We start from the raw sequence: 18,309 nt of genomic DNA, 5'->3' as shown, positions 1-18,309 counted from the left end.
TACTTGGGATCAACTTAACGAAAAAGTAGTTCAATTTAACATACCATTAAAGTTGCATCAAATTTGCAATGCATTTTGATACGAAGAGTTGATTTTTCTGAGAGTGTAAATCCTCGATTGATAATGCAAAAATAAATGTTTTCGTTCAAAAGGCATGCATAATGTCAAAGAAATTTTAAAATTCTATAAAACTCTCTAAGAGTAAGTTGTTAACATCTTATAAGGGAATGCAAAGTGACAAATGTAGTGAAAATAAAAATTGCAGCGCAGACTTTTAATTTTTTTAAACTAAAACTAATTAATTTTGAAATTAGTAAGCAAAGGGCTAAAAACGAGAAATTTTCTAGCTGACTGATAACAAATTTTAGCTTTCACCCGAAAAAAGAATAAATAAATAAATTTCTTTAAAAGCTGAGTTAATATGAGCTCTGTAAATATTTGAAAATTTTTAATTAAGAAAAGTTAAAACTACCGTACAGCAAATTTTTTAGAAAGTAACGATACAAATTTTAATTAATTTCCGTAAGAGATTAGATGCTTTGATCAATGATCTAACATCCGGTCTTAATTAGTTACATTTTTATACAATAAATCTGCTGCTTTAACATCTAAACCTTACTCTTCATCTATAACTACAAAAAGGCTTAATGAAAATTTCAACTACATGCTCGATAATAGTGTCAAGTCAATAAATATTGCCCTTTAACTCAGATAAAAAATTAATGAGTTCAGTTCTTCTTTAAGAAAACTGTGAACTAGAATATCTATGCTAGTAATATTTTAATATACTTGATACGTTTTTTGAAACCTTTCACAATTAAATTAACAAACTTCTTATCTTCTTATTTGTAGAATAAATATTACACCATTACTTATATTATTGATTGATTAATTCATTATTCTATTTCACTCAAATGTTCCCGAATGTACAAAATATTAAAGAATTTTTTTTATTTAGAAACGTTCTAAAATCAGTTTTATTTTGACGTTTATTTAAAAACTTTAAGATATAGAAGCGTTCGATTCTCTAGAAATATTTATAAAAAGTTGACCTATCTTTTAAAAGAAATTTCATAAATATTGAGAATATGTTTGAAACAGTTTGAAACGCTATATAAAGACTTGTGCTGCCATCTATTTATTAGAGAGAAAAGTAATATTTTGGAGAATTAAATGCAGACTCAAAGAAAAATAACTCTTTACTTTGCTAAGCAATATTCAGCTCAGAAAGTGATGGTTACAGTTTTTTGCTGCTTGTATTTAAATTGATAGTGGATATTCAAGACCAACAACAGCAACAACAGAAAAATATATATAATTTTTATTCAATAATTTTGAAATTTTAACAAAATATTGTTGTCATTAATAAAAAGGTCGAAGCACGAAGTTTTATAAAATTAATAGCTAAAAAAAGTAAGAGCTTCATTTCTAAAGTAATAGCTAAAATTAAGCTTTTAATTGTTGATAATTCGAATTTTTTTGTAAATGAGTTACATTTTTTTCTCACATTTTTACCAACACATGTTGTTTATACGTATTTGAATAAATTTAAGTGGTTATGGTAACCGTATAATGTACAGTTCTCAGAAAATACAGAAACGGACCTAGTTGAATAACCTTTGATGTCATGATCGGATCTTCATGTTCCAAGACCCAATATTAAAGATTCAAGGGAGTGACTTCGAAAATGATAATTAATTAATGCAGACCATATTTCAAGTTACGAAATAAGACACAAAAAAGTTCTTTTTCTGAATAAACATACCTTTTTTCCGACGGATTCGGATTTCTAACCTCCGAAAATTTGGGGTAGACGCAATCTGGTTAATATGGTCCCCTTAGTTTGGTCAGAAGAGCAATTTTAAATTTCGAACTCTTAAAAAAAACTTTTATTTTTGTGTTTTGATCTGTATTTTCGTCACAAAATAGCATATTTCATCAGGAATATAGACATCACACATTCATAGTACAGTAATTTTTAATTTAAATTCACTTTATTATTTTTTTTAATAAAAAAGCCAACAAAAACAAGTAAACAGTTCAGAGAAAATATACGCGAATTATTATTATTTTTTAAGTCCCTAGGTCGCCATTTTTTGTTGTTGAAAATGCACCTATATTATTATTTTAAAGTGGAATTATTAAAAATATTTTATAACATTCTGAAAACTACTTTATTTTATGCTTGTTTCTTAAAATATTTTTTTTATTTTAAAAATGAACCTTGTAATGTTAGCCATATCTTAAGAAATGCCTCACATTATTTTAATATCAACACTTTCCTTAATCATTTAAAACTCTCAATTTTTGAAAAAGTGGTCACTGTTGAAAATACAACTGACCACCAACCAGTAGCTAAATTTCATAAGTTTCGCCCAATTTTCTCTCTGCATTGTTTTTTAAATTTATATAAATTAATACAAAACGTTCTCAAAATACCTTAAGCGTGCAGTTAATGAATTTTGATCTATATACTCTCAGTTTTAAACAACTCTCCGAAAATTTGCTCTCTTTCCTTGGGATATTCATCCACTTTTCCTTCGAAGTTAGTATCTTCCTTGCCTGTACTATGCATGATTCTTTGTCGCCTTACGAGATCATCGCCAACAAAACCAAGTATTTTTATTTTTTGAAATGCCGGATGCTGTTTAGGCAAAGTATGAAATAATCGTCCTGATGAGGTTATTATGTAAATGATGTGCATGTTACTGTAAATGACCGAAATCGGTGGTTGTTGACTTTCACCGGTGAATGTTGACAATTAAATTAGTCGCTTTGGTGAATGTCCAAAATATTTATTACATCCGATTTGATATTAATCTATTCGTGGATATAATTAAATTTATTCGACAACTTACTGACGATAGATTAGAACAAACATCAGTGCTTGGAGTATCGGGCAAATGTATACCGGGCAGTGGTACTTGACCTTAAAAAAACATCAGTGTAGGGTATACCGGGCAGTGGCACTTGACCTTAAAAAACATCAGTGTAGGGTATACCGGGCAGTGGCACTTGACCTTAAAAAACATCAGTGTAGGGTATACCGGGCAAATTTATACCGGGCAATGGCACTTAACCAGACCTAGTATGACTAGACCTTTGGTAAATGTCCGAAATATATACTAGGTCTAGTGCCACTTTTGCTATAGCTTAAATATTTAAAAAAAATTAAACAAAGCGTTTAAATCAATTTGAAACTGATAACGAAATTATTGCTTTAAAATTAAAAAAATAATGATAATAACTGCGCCAGATAAGACTAATTGAAGTAGTTGCTTTATTAAGTAGTTACAGCGCATGTGCGAAAAAAAATTTTAAAAAAAATTATCCAAGTGCATCTAAAAGTGGATGAATATCCCAAGACACCCTGACGCAGAATTTTGAAAATATAACATTCGAAACAAAATTATCATGAAAACATTTGCGGCTTTCAACGCTTAGTAGCGCAAAAAAAAATTTTTATCAACATTTTAATCGACAAGAGACATAATAATTGGAGTCATTATATACTTGTCCTGAATGATTCCATTTTCCTTTTGTATTTTTCAAGATTTAAAGTAATCGATAAAAAATAAACCTTGCTGTTTGGAAGATAAAAAAATAATTAGAATATTCCAGGTAATATATTTATCATTAGTGTTGTGTTTTCATAGTGAAACAAGTGTGTAGCAAATGTTTTAATATCTTTCAGCAAGTAGTTAGTAATCGAATAATATATTTTTATGCAATAATTCTCAATAATCGCCAGACACCATTTTTTTGCATTATTCTAATTACTCATAAGTGCAATCAGAATTAAATGTGAATTCTTCATCGAAAATTCGTAATTACTAATGAGTATTAATCTTACAAATATGCATTATTTTTTTGGTTTTTGTATAAATTCTTCTCTCAGAACTCAATTACGCATCATCGAATATCTTCCGGAAATAAAGAAACGCAAATGAGTTTTGAATAAAAGCGGAAATGTTATCTGGCATCATGCCAATATTTTTTTCTGCAAGAAATTTCATGTATGTAAATGGAATTCTCATAATCTTATTTTGAATTAAACCTAAATTTTCTTATTTTAGACAAATGGAACTTAAGTATTCGTAATTAAATTCATGTTTAAATTCTGAAAATTTGCCTTATAAACATTAACAGGATTTAGAATTTATAATGATTTAAACAAATAAAATCATAAAAACGTAAAACAAAGAATGTATTTAATTTTTCTAGAATATTATCCATTTATTTTTACATTTAAATGAGAAAATTAGCTTTATTATTTTGCATATTTTTAGTTTGCGCAAAAAATTTTTTTTAAATATTATGTTATATGTAATTATTCCAAATTTATATTTAAAACAAATTTATCACTTATTATATAGAATATAAAGAAATACGAAATAAATAATTCTATAATATTAAATTTCGGAAATTTTTATTATATATTTATAAATTTATCTTCTTCATTAAAACGAGGCTTAATTATAACTGTATTCTTATCCCCTTTATTTTATCTCCTTTTGTTTTTTATTCCTATCTAATTTATATTTTTCTTAAAATAGTGCATACACTTTGGATTAAAGTAGAATTTTTTTCTGCAATGGACTTTCAAATTAGATTTTTTTCCACGAAACATTAACGTTACAAGAGACACGTTGCTTATACGCACCACAAAACCTATAGTTTAAAGATGTAAATAACTTCTATGATAATATTTTTTCTAAATAGTGCTTACACTTTGGATTCAAGCAGTAGTTTTTTTTTCCAAAATGGTCATCCAAATTTTAAAAAAAATTTCATGTAGCTTTAACGTTACAAGAGACTTATATATTCGCATCATAATACCTGTAATTTATGGATATAAATATATTTATGTTAGCCACTTTTTCAAAATAGTATATAAACTTTGCATTCAAGCAGTAGTTATTTCTTTCCAGAATGGTCTTCCAAATAAAAATTTAAAGGTAGAAGAGACACGTTACTTCATTTGCACCACAAAATCAATTGCTTAAGGGCATAAATATTTTCTATGGTCATCATTTTTTAAGATAATGCATACATTTTGAATTCAATCAGTAATTTCTTTTCACGAATGGTCTATAATGCATGGAGTGCATCCGTTGATGTTGTTCTATAACCAAGGTCTATAGAACAATATCAACGGATGCTCTCCAAGTAATAGCCGGGACCAACCCTTTGGATTTAACAATAGATAAAGAAGAAAAGACTCACAAATATTTACTTTCACCGTATAAATGACGAATCATTCATACCAAACCTTATTATCCCAATAATCCATCCAGCAGACATACAAATGATTCATTTGTATAATAGTTCTTCTAACAATACCGGTATTGAAATATACACAGAGGGTTCTTGACTTATATGTAATAATACTTTCAGAGTTGGATGCTCAATTATTGTATTACAATGATAATCACACATTACAAAATTACAGATTCAGATTAACTAACCATTAAACTGTTTTTAAAGCCGAACTTTAGGCCATGCTCCAGGCGGTCTATTGGATTCATAACAACAATATTAAAACAGAAGTACAATTGCAAAGAAGTCTTTTTGCAATTGAGCAATCCGAACATACAGAATATATAGTTGAAAGATTAAGAACCACTATAGTCAAAACATAAAACTCCACTGGATAAAAGCACATATAGGATTTGTAGGCAAACGAAGAGGCTGATAGCCAAGCCAAACTTGCGTGCCAGAAAGATAACGTAGACTTAATTGATATACCTTTAAAATGTTCTATTAGAACAAAACTTAATAAAATAAACCTGGAAAAATAGCAAGAACGATGGGACAACCCGCTTTCTGAAGGAAGACATACCTATAACCTTATATCAACTGTAGACCACAAAACCATTTACTCCGATTTTTACTTGAATCGATTCCAGATCATGGAACCCAGGGTAGTTATCAATCAAGAATCTTTAATAAGCCCTCAGAGTTAGGTAATTTCCAAACTTATAATGGCCTAGAACATATCCTCATACACTGTCCTTTATACAATAACATTCGAAAAAACCATTTCCCAAAACAACTTTCTTTCCAGAACCTCCTACAGTTCTGTGGAGAACCTAAAATCAAGAGAGGGATACGAGAAATAATGAAAACTAATTTTGAAAACCATAGAGATATTCCCTAATAAAAACGATCCATCATCTTATCACAACGTTTTACGAGGCGAGATTCAAGACGAAACAAATGTTCCAGATAGAAGAAGTCACATTAGCCATCTCATGCTTTTAAATCATTATATATATTCATAGTCAAGTTTCCTGGAGAACCAACTGGGGTTCAACTCGACAAATCGAAATGAAACTCTTTTGCTTTCGTGCTATTAATGTTGCCTAATTTGCAGGTGGATACACATTCTTGAACTTTCAAACTTTTCTTCTGAACTTTGATATTCGAACTCTTAACCTTTTGTAAAGCAACTTCTTTCCATCTGTTTTTTAATGGTTTGCAAATTGTGTGAAAAATGCTCTAATACTGTGTAATTCCTCTTTCTGTATAAATTATGAATAGACCTTTCATTACTAGTAAAACCAATTTTGTCAAAACCACACAAGGATATGATCTTCTTAACTTAAGTACTGTTATTTCAGCCAAATTTTGAATATCCTTCTCTAACGGAACGTCTATCCATTTGATCCTTGTTTCATTAGAAATTCGTTTGCTAAGTGAGTTTTTTACATTTCTTTTCATCTTTTGAATTTCCCATTGTAACGGAATATTTTTTTCATCTGCTTTATATTTTATTGGAAATCCGTTCTGTTAGGGGACTTATTTATATCTGTTATCATTCTTGATTTTAAAGTATGTAATTTTGATTTTTCATTTATCTTCATTTATTTTCCTAAAATTTAAAATGGAATTTAACTTACCTTATTATATTTTTAATTTCGTAAATATATTATATTTTTTTGATATTTTAACATTTAAGATTAGGAAAGTTTTACAAAAAATTCTATCTAAAAAAATTTTTTTGCTCTAGAATACAATTATTTTTAGAATTAAATTTTTAAACAAAGGAAAAATGAGCACTTAAATAATTTTCAGTTGTTAACAATTTTACAGTAATTGCAGGAAAAATTGAATGAAGCAATGTTTTTAAAATGAAAAAAAAATTATATTCTATATTTAAAAGAACAACCTATAACCAAAACTTAGGCTTGATATTTTTCAGTTTAAATCAAAAACTTTAAACTTCAAAAAAGGAATTCGATACAACTCTATTTATGGAATCACATCTTAAAAAAATTTTATTCTGATATTGATTTTAAAACTTTATTTTTTGGATTAAATATTATATAATAACAAACATTTTCACGTTATACTGAATTTAAAAGTTTCTTTTGGTTGGTTTTCTCCGTATTGTTTACCTGAATTATAAATTTTAAAATCCTGGTCGAAAAGGAAGTCCAAAAAGTATGCACATTAAGTTCCGCAAATTAATATAAAAACGAAGTAGAAATAAAACCATAATCAAATTTCGTTAATTACTATTGAGAAAGACGGAACTGAAAACATGAAAGATAATATGACTGCCGAAGAAAAAAAAGAGGGATTGTGTGATGATTAAAAACGTGGTGATTTTCAGGCAATCAAACGGATTTTAATATGTTTCTTACCACTTTCTTAACTAGTGATTAGACAGATTCTTCTTTCTGTTAAGATTGGCTAACAAGATCTGTTAAGACAGAAAACTTGTATATTTCTTTTTAAAAAAATAGGGAAAAAATTGCTGTGATATTTTAACAACCGGAAAAAAAGAGAATTAATTAGGAAACATTCAAAAATTTTAAGTACAATCACCCCTATTAGCATAATTATTATTTAATACGAAATAGGAGACAAAAATACGTTTAAAAAGAGCATAAAATTGCAATAACTTTAAAATAAATCAGAACTTTGAAGGAAAGAAAACTTGTGATGAGTTTATGAGTAAAAATTGCTTTTTCAGCATGTTAAATTTTATTTCAGTAGTTGCCTTTTAGTAGACTGCAGAGCGGATCTCGTGTTATTTCTTACTTCCAGTTTAACATTTAATATTTTTCAAACTAATTATTAAATGTTAATTTTTTTATTCCATCATTCTCCCTGAGCATTTTTCTACACAACTTAGTAATTTTAAGTTTCTAAATCAAGCACGAGCTTATGAAATAAGGATCTCGAGGAAGATGAAAAAGTATTTCGATAACATTGTATAAATAATTATTATTTAATGCAAAATGAGGGAGAAATTTTTTTTCAAAAACATAAAAATGCAATAACTTTCAAATAAAAAGGATATAATTTGTTTATAATTTATTGATAAATAAAAACAGGAACTCTTATAATTTTGTTTTAATATATATTAATAAATAAAAACAAGAAAAATAAAAATAAAAAAATAAAAAGGAAAACAAGAGAAATAAAACGAAAACAGGAAAAGTAAAAACAATTAATAAAAATGCAAAAAGATAGACAAAGAAATGAAATTTGAAAGCTTATTCATTTGAAGAATAACAAATATACCATAACTATTTTAGCATAACTATTTTACCATAACTATTATTACCATAGCTATACCATTTTACCATAACTATACAATTTTACCATAACTATTTATGAACTATTTTAGTAATATATATCCCTGAAAAAAAGGAGACCAGCAGAACATACAAAATTATATAAACCTCTAGATATTGTATTGCAAATGAAAAAAAAATTAAAATCTATGAAACAGATAATATTTGTAAACAAATTAGCACCTACAGTGTGTCGCTAGATTCAACATCAATTATTTTTACTGTATCGATTTTCAATTATTAGGTTTTCCCAACAAGAATGTACAAAAAGAGCCCTCCAATATTCTCTCCAAAGTTCTTTTTGTTAAAAAATGTCTTCAGTCTTGTTTCACCTGGATTAGTTTTCAGTAATTCAATAAATGTCTTGTCAGCTCTTAATTACATTCTTACTTAATTATCCTTACAACACTTCAATTACTGACTTGTTCAGTTTCTAATTTAAAACAGTATGCTTTTTTTTGTAACGATTTAATACTTAATGGAACTTTTTTAGCAACTTAAATTCGTTTGAATGAACAGATCCTTTGTCTTGAAAATAAAGAACTTATTTTTTTTTTAAATTCATACTTGTGTTTATCTAATTAGAGTTATTTTGTAGTCTGAACTCGTTTTTTCGTAAGTGATTTTTAAACTCATTATGTATGAAATATTGTTCTGTTATTTCATTTTTAAATACAAAATAAGCCCTTACAAAAAAGGTGTTCTCGAGGTCTTTTTGAAGTTGTCAGATGTAAGAAAAATCCATCTGGGTAAGAAATGAGGCTGTGTTTTGAGCCAAAAACAAAATCATCAATAAACCTCAATTTTAATCTCATTTACACTTTATGTAATCAACCTCATATGTAGCTCAAAAATCGTGTGAAATTATTCTCATTACAAATATGATTGAAGTGAAGAAGAAATAACATATACACTTCAAAAACAACCTTTCTAAACTGGTTGCTCTGAATTAAAATTCTATCAACCTCAAAACAAACTCAAGTAAGCTTATGCTCAACTTTATACACCTTGATTATAAACACCTTGATTATAGGTTGATTTTTAAGGTTGTTTAAATCAACTTTAAATGAACCTCAAATCAACTTTAATGCATCAAAATAATCTCAAATAAGCCTTAAAAACACTTTAAATTTTTGTAAGGGCATTAAATCAAAATAACTAATTTCAATTCACTCAAAAAAGTTTATCAAAAATTCTTTGAAAAAATTTTACTTTTACAACGACACGAAAAATCGCTATACTCACACTTTTATATGTAGCTGCCTTTAAATTAGTTTTTTGCCTAAATTTTGGTTACGGTTCAAATAAAAAGATCACTGATTTATTCGTACTGATTGACTGTTTCCCTAATTGATTTCGTTGTACTGATATATTTAAAACATAATCTGAACATTTAACCACAATTTAAGCTATGTATAGTTTTACCATCGTGTATTTTGAGGTTTGTCTTTTTTCAGATATACATTTCAGGTTGTGTCCCCTGCAGGGAACTGATCGTAACGGTTCCCAGAAGAACACTGAAGTCAAGCATCACTGGCAACAGCCAGTAAGCGGGTGGGTGACCACTTTGATCAGCCTGCGTAGGGACCGAGGGTGTGCTGTATCGGCCCTCGTTAAACTGTTTTGCCGTAAAGTGCTCGACTTCGCACGCAGGTCGTCAGGCTACCAAAGCAGGGGAGTCATTCCCTCTGCAGAGGATAAAAATCGTGATGGCCTGTATTCGGATCATCCTCAGGGATGTTTCCCAGACCGTCACCAATAGCCCATTGTGCAGCTCTAGTGCAACGTAAATAAAGTACCTACCTACCTACATATCAAGTTGTATCCATTTGATTAATACGTATTTTAAGCTCCACCCCATTTTTAAAAACGCGCATTACAAGTTATTTACATTTTATTTCGATGCGAGTTTCGTGCCATATCCGTAACTACGTCATAAACCAATGACTACGTAATAAAAGATTAACGCTTTTCGATGCAGAAAAATATAAAAGAAATTTCAAGCAAAAAAGAAAACATAACATTTTACATCTAATTCATATCATTTAGTGTTCGAAAAAAAATCATTTTTATATTTCACATGAATTATATGTAATTTAAATAGAGCTAGATAATGAAAACAACAAATATAGAAGGAAAAATACGAAGTGCGTATTTTTAGAGATCATTTATTATTACAGAAGGTAAATGGGTCTGAGTTTAGGAAGAGAAAAAAAGTAAAAGTTTATCGATGCGGCATTTAATGTCATCAAGATTGATTCCCTTTCATGAAATAAAATCTTTGCTTTATCGCAAGAACTCTGTACGCTTTTAATGGTTTGTAGCCGGCTGATCTACGACTTTTATGGTCATCAAAAGGCGGAATGAATCCTTCCATTACGCGACATAATCGTAAAAACAACCACTCGAAACCACTTTCACCTGTTCGCAAAAAGCATTTGAATTACCTTTTCCTTTTAATAGAAAAGTAATTCCGTTAAACCTGGTTAATCAATTAAATTTTTTGACATTATATAAAACAAGTAATAGCTAAATGCAGAGTGTTCTGTAACGACCATCCGTAACATATGTTTTTAGAATCCTCGTCAAAAATAAAGTCATAAAAATATTCACATAACCATTCACAAATTAATGTTTAAGCGAAGAAGAAGCATAAACCCTATCGATAGGCTTCGAATTATAAGTGAAGAAGACAACGTAAAAACCTATTTAACCCTTTATTAGACCGTGGTAAGTGCACCTACTACGAACTGCATGAGATTGGAAACTATTTTATCACCTATGATTTGTATGGGCATCTGCTAACTTAAAATAATAAAATCAAATAAAAAAATATTTTAGGCCATTGTTTGCGTAATAAGGGTAGTATAGTAACAGTAAAGGTTAGCGTAGGGTCAGAAAGCAAAGCTAACCCTGGAAAGACTGGACACAGTAACACTTACCACCAACTTCATTCTTTTTAAATGTCGATGGGAAACTATTTTCTTACCCGTGCTTTGTGTGGACATCTGATGATAACTTAAAAAACAAAATATATAAATAAACAAACAATTTAGGACTCTGTTTACGTAATAGAGGGTAACAGTATAGGTTAGAGTAGGTTCAAGAAGAGCAGCTAACATTGGAAAGCTCATTACTCCTGTGCGTCATAAAGTTTATTTATTGTAATAAATACATATTACATAAATTTGATTATCCATAAACATAGAAGTTCATGTCTATGGCCAATTCCTTACAGTAGGTTAAATTTCGAAAATTCCATCAGCCTTCCCACCAAGAATATCGTCATAAAAATCAAATTAATTTTAGTCAGAAAACTAAACTAAGCTCTCAGTTCCATACATATTAACATAAGATAACTGGAAAAAATGGCAGTTCAAAGGGTTGGTTATCTTGTAAAACTTGGAATTGTTTCTAATATTCGTCTTTCGCTTTACTGATAATCAAACAGGTTTTGATGTCTTAGTCCCACCTCACTAAATCATGACTGTATTTCTGGCGTTTTTGTTTTATTTCACTGTAATATTAATTTACTATCCCTAATGGACACAATTTAATCTTAATTTTAGAAAAGGATTCCAAAAATATATATTAAAGTAACCTCTACGAATAAGCTCAGTAAGTTAGATAAATAGGTAATAAAAAATCCTTTTTGCGGGTTATTTATTATTGACAAAGGTAAGTGGAAAATATTTATCATAGAAGTACAGAGAGAGTTAAACTATGTGTGAAAAAAGCTAAAAACTTTATCGATACAGCATTTAATGTCATCAAGATTTACCGCTTTTCCGGAAATAAAATCAGTGCTTTATTGTTGGAACACTTCATGCTTTTAATGGCATGTGGCCAACTGACCTTCGACATTTGTGGTCATCAGGAGGCGAAACGAATCAATCAATTACTTGGCATAATCGTATAAATAACGGCTGGAAACCACTTTTACCTGTTCCCGAAAAGCAACGAAAACAAGTTTTTTTGGAAGAAAAATAATTCTGTAAAAGCTGATTAATGAATTACATTTGATGACATTTTGGGTTGTATATAATGTATATAATACATTTAAATAATTGGGAAATATTTTAGAGCGATTGTAAAACTATATATTGTGAACAGTCCTTAAAGAATATTTTTTATGCTGCATACATAGCATGTTGCATATTTTAATTTATTATTTTTTTTAGCAAAGAACAAGTTATACTGAAAAAAAATTACATTTTAACAATCTCATTTATGTATAGTATTTGTCAGTACAAAATTTCATATAAAATAAGTACTTAATTCCGCTTAAAACTTAGGCGTAAAAAAATTTATTATTAATTCCTCAGGTTTTTAAAAACTAATAAAAAAAACTGATTAATTAGTTTCTAGATAAATATATACTGCATTTTAATTTTTTAACCATAAGGAAAGTTGTTTTTCAATAAAAAAAATATATGTTGTTTGTAGGCTTTAAAAAAATGAAGGAAAAAAAAAACATTATTTTTTCAGAACTTCAAATATTAGTTTTGGCGCTTTTGTTTATTTAAGACACTAAGTTTGTGAGAGAAGATCTTATTTTTTTTAAAAAAAAAAATTTAAATGTATGTTTCGAAATTTTGAAAAACTTATCTTTTTTCTGTTTAGTTTATTTTCCAGCGGAAAAAAATCCCACAAACCGATAAAACTTCACTGTTTACTTTTGTATTGCTCATGTTTTTGTGTGCTTAAGATATAAACTTGAGCATTTGATAGAAATAAAATTGTAAATTTGAAACATGCGTGGGCTTTTCATATAGCTTGTAGCAACTGAAGAAATTAAACTTTGCGAGTACTTGTATATTAAATTTCCATTAGCAAAAGTTTTTTTTACATTAACTAAGCAACATTTTAGAGTTATATTATATCAATAATATAGTGAGTTTTTTTATTATATTGATAATTATCTTAGAGTAATTTGCTGGTGTAATGCATGCTTCAGTTTTAATTTCACTTTCATTTTTGTGATTAAAAAAAAGTTTCACTCAGTTTTTATTTTTAAGCTTTAAATTATTCCTTTTATTTGTAAATGAAACAGCTTCTTCTAGGTTTTAATAGGTAGTTTCGTTACCGAAAAATGAGAAAATTTCATACTTTTTAAACATCTTTGCAATGAATAGTTATACCTAACAGGGTCATCGGACATACATAAAAAATTACTTGTTAGTATTATTATTTTGATAGAACTTTAAAAACCCCAATCATTATCATCTTTATCAATAAAATTCTCAATCATTATTAACCTGATCAATACAACTAATCAATAAATTTAATCTATATTGAAAAATTCATAACTGCCAGACAACTGAGCAAAGGATGGTTTTTGTTTGTTAGCGAAGTGACGAAAGAAAAAAAACTCAAGGAATGAGGAAACGAGATGAGAGATGATTTTTTTAGATCAATAGATACAGGGAACGGGTAATTTTTTTTATGCGTGAAGAAAAAATAGCTTGCAGTGGTTACTCTGTAATCGCGAATTAATCTGTGCAAAACTCTTCAAAGGCGTTCGTAATTATGATCCATTAATTGTAAATAAATATGTTTTTCATAAAGTTTTATTAGTCATCATGTGAATTTATACTAACTCAATGGTGAAATAATGTAGTTCTACATAAAGTATAGAAAGAAAGGTTTCTCGTTTTTTTTGCATATATATATACTAAGAAATATCCTTTAAGGTTGAACCATAATATTATACAAATTTGCTGCATCTTTAATAGTGATAAAATTTTTAAATATATGTATAATTTTGTAAATATTATTTTGTTATGAAGCTAAATATCTCAGACGAACCGTAAATAACTAGTTTAATCAAAATATTTGCCAGAAAGTAGCGTAATTCTAATGTAATTCTGAGAGAAAATAACGTCTAATGCATTTCTTCTGGAAGATCGGTTTGGCGACTTTTTTTTACAAATTGACAATAAGCTAAGCTACTTGGCCAAAGAATCTTTTTGGCAACAGAATGATAGATATGGAAAATTCGGGTTTCGAAGTGATAAGACTAATATTTATAAGTTATATGAGAATTGTATAGTATCATGTCAAAAGTTCCTGGGTTTCCTCGCTTAGCCTATCTAAATAGGAATTTAAATTAGCCTTCTCCCTACTTTAGGGAAGATTTTAACCAAATTATACTCAACAGAGTGGAACCGCTCCTTACTTTAATCCCTAAGGAACAATATGGGTTCCGCAAACAGTTGTCTACTATGAAACAGTTAATTAGACTCTTTGACTTCGTAAGCGAAGGCATATTTAAAAAGGAAGCTACAGCCCTGCTCATGCTAGACGTGGCCAAAGTATTTGACAACGTCTGGCATAGAGCCTTAATACATAAGATGATCAAACCGAATCTTCTTTTTTCTATGATAAAAAGGCTAGACTACTACCTGTCTAAAAGAACCTTCCAGATTCGACTCAATGGAGAGCTGTACGAAAAAAGATACATCCAAGCCGGTGTGCCACAAGGTGGGACCCGTGCTTTATCTAATTTACACCAGTGATTTTCTCATCAACAATGACAACGGAAACTATTTAATACCCTTTTATGTTGGCGACACAGCTATCGCAATGAGATCTATGAGTCTAAACCAAGCCGCAATCATGCCACCCGTTAAAAAATGGTGAGGTGACAACAAAGTGTCTATTAACAAGGAAAAATCCCTAATGATGGTCATAAGAAGAAGAAATGAGACACAAAAGAATTGATGATGACATAACTCTCTTCAATTACAGACAATGCAAATAACCTGGGCCTAACAATTAATGAAAAGTGACTTGGAATTTTCAAATCAAGAAAATAGTTAATAAGGCCTATGCGGCTTATAACTGCCTACGACCTCTTTTAAATTCTAATTCGACACTCCCACTAAATCTAAGGAAACTATTATACCTCCAATGTATAAGACCTATTCTCACTTATGCAAGCCCAATCTGGGGTTGCATAAATTCTACATAAATGAACAAGCTTGAATTAGTTCAAAACAAAATATTAAGAAGAATAACTGGAGCATCATATTATCTTCCAAACGCTGCTATCAGGAATGATCTTAAGATTGAAACCAATAGTAACGTCACAAATAAACTTAATGCCACAATCTATGGCAACGCTAAAAGCTCAGACCCAGCTGGTTTTAATAATCCACTAAATACGGAACTAATAGATGTCATGAAAGACTATAACAAAATCACTTTCTTTCCTCTTTTCAGACGGAATTATCTCGAAATATTACAAACAGTCACCCCAATTTTTACTTCACATAGATACTTCCTAAGAAGAGGAAAAGACCATTATGGTGATTCCTGACTCAGGAGTCCGGAATCCTAGTCAGACCCCTAGTCTTAAACCTAATTTTTACTCAGATTTCTCAGTCACACTCATGCTAGATTAATATTATTGCTGTAAGCGTCTTCTCAATCTTTTAATCGTGCATATTTCCTGAGAAGGGGAAATGACCAATAGGGTGATCCCTGACTCGGGAGTGTGCCTCCCCCCCCCATCCTTATCTTAACTTACTGTAACATAACATTAGATTACTCAAACTCAGATAGTATCTAATGTCGTAACGTTTAGAATTATGACTTCTACTGCCTCTGCAATTCTCTCGCCATTTTCTGCTTACTGTCATATTACAGTCACCCAAGGACATCATCAAAGGTGAAGGAATAAGTTGTCCACTTCGCGAACAGGCCCTCCGTATACAGACTCAGTCCAAGTCAGAGAGCAGTTAATAGGCTGCTTGTAACTGTAGTTGTGTTCTGACATAAGTTAGATCATTGACTCACCTGAAGCTCTTCCTTTGTTGTGTACTACACTGTTATTTGAGTAGTAATTGAGTGATAGAGATAGCTGTATTTTCTGAAAGATTCTGTTAATAAATTTTTGGAGTCTTAATAATTGCTTAATTTTGGTTGCCGTGTTAAAGCTCGAAGGTTATTCAACCCTCAATTAGGTTCAAATTTGACAACGCTGAGCCCCGCTGAACAATATTTTAGTAAAAATTATTTATTTTAAAACTTACTTACTTCATACTCTGGTTGAATTTGGGCTGAAAGATAGCTCAATTTAACATCTTAGTATAGTTGCAGCAAGTTTTCCATAGTTCATAATATGGATATTGTTGATGAAAGTTGAACTGATTATTCGAAGATTGTGGTTTATTAAAATATAATGTGTTTCAAACTTCTATGGGTTTTCAGTAGAAAAACACTACTACATTTTAATAGACACTAATATTTTATTTATTAAAAGCATAGTGCTTCATTCGTGGCAAAAAAAAACTTATATTCGATAATTGATTTTAATTTCAAATTTTTTAATTATAAAAGTAAACTAGTTTCCTTTTATAGCATTTGTTTTTAATTTAAAGGAAAATTCTTCAAATTTGCTAAAAATTCTATTTTAATTAAATGAATTAAGTTATTCAAATTCCACTAAAGAATGAATTAAAGAACATGTTTTCCATATTTAAATTTATTTCAAATTTAAGTTTTGTGAAGTGCTGCAACATTTTTAGAATCAGCTTTCTAAGGTGTGCTGGTTTTCAAAAACTTCATGAATTTATCAAAATATTAATGGTGTTTAGCTTTTATTTCATTGACATTGCATTTGCGAAAAACGAATTTTGATATCCTAAACAAATGCTTAAAAATTATCATGAAAAATCGTGCAAAATTCATTACGTTAATCTTATATTTACACTTCCAAAACCAGCAAGAAAAATTAATAGTTTTTTAGAATCGTTAATTCGTTTTCGATGTTACATCCATACAAAGCTAATAATACAACAATTTAAATAAACATAAGAAAACAATGACTTTTTGCCAACAATCACGTGGAATATTAATTCTACATTATTAACAAGAGGGTGGAATAACCTTCGAGCTCCAATACGGCAACCAAAAATAAACATAAATAATATTGACTTTTGAAAGGTGATCTACAGGATATCTAAATACAACAAATGACGTTTACTAGGGGTTAACAGAAACAGAACAAATTACTAGAACTGGGATAACCCCACCACAAATTTTGCCGATATTTCGTGAAATCTTCGAGCACGCAAGGTAGCGTGTGTGGGATTGACGGCGTGTGGGACTTGTAAGTGATATGAAATAGGGCTGAAAAAATAAAGGAAGTTCTGGAACACTTCACGAGTAAGTTTGACATTCTTCGAATTACTTTAGAACGAAACTGTCTTAGTGTTTTAATTTCGTTAGCCCTATATTTTTTTAAATGCTTTTAATTTAGATGTATTTACGGAAATATAATTTGAAATTGAGAGATAAGAATAACAGATGCACGTTTGCTGCAAATGTTTTATTTATTCATGAACTCGTTTGAAGGATATTAAGAATGAATTACAGGGAGAAAGTTTTGGAAACTTTCTTCAATACTTTGTTTTATTCAATCGTTTCAATACTTTGAGGATAAAATGTGATATCCCACATCTTATAAAAATTTCCCATCCCTGTTCAAAGCAGTGTTTAGAAATTTCTAAACAACAACTGGTTGTTAATACCTTTTTAAATAAGAGTAATAGCTGTATGCTTGCTGCAAATGTTTTATTTAATTGTAAACCCGTTTTAAGGATATAAAAAATTATTTTTACAGAGAGAGAGTTTTGTGAGTTCTACTGTTTTAATACTTGGAGGGTAAAATGTGATATCCTACATCTTATAAAAGATTAACTTCTCTATTTCAAGC

General features: G+C 29.3%; 2 protein-coding genes across 10 annotated transcripts in view; one reads left to right on the top strand and one right to left on the bottom strand.

The window, feature by feature from the left end:
- Positions 1-18,309, top strand: part of LOC107436498 (sulfotransferase 1C2A) — a 148,198-nt gene that overhangs the window by 76,549 nt on the left and 53,340 nt on the right. The window contains exon 1 of one of the 8 annotated variants that reach the window (XM_043050690.3): positions 16,550-17,759. The exons of the other annotated variants lie outside the window; for them this stretch is intronic. The gene's annotated coding sequence lies outside the window, so the exon portion shown is untranslated. Of the gene's footprint in view, positions 1-16,549; positions 17,760-18,309 lie in introns of those variants that run through there. 8 annotated transcript variants of the gene reach the window in all.
- Positions 1-18,309, bottom strand: part of LOC107445793 (uncharacterized) — a 124,349-nt gene that overhangs the window by 83,484 nt on the left and 22,556 nt on the right. The gene's annotated exons all lie outside the window — the stretch shown is intronic.

This window comes from Parasteatoda tepidariorum, chromosome 4 (assembly GCF_982258835.1).
Source record: "Parasteatoda tepidariorum strain Cologne lab strain chromosome 4, Ptep-v5.0, whole genome shotgun sequence".
In the NCBI taxonomy this organism is placed as follows: domain Eukaryota; kingdom Metazoa; phylum Arthropoda; class Arachnida; order Araneae; family Theridiidae; genus Parasteatoda; species Parasteatoda tepidariorum.
Note: the sequence above shows the minus strand (reverse complement) of the source record. Positions and strands in the feature narration are given on the sequence as shown.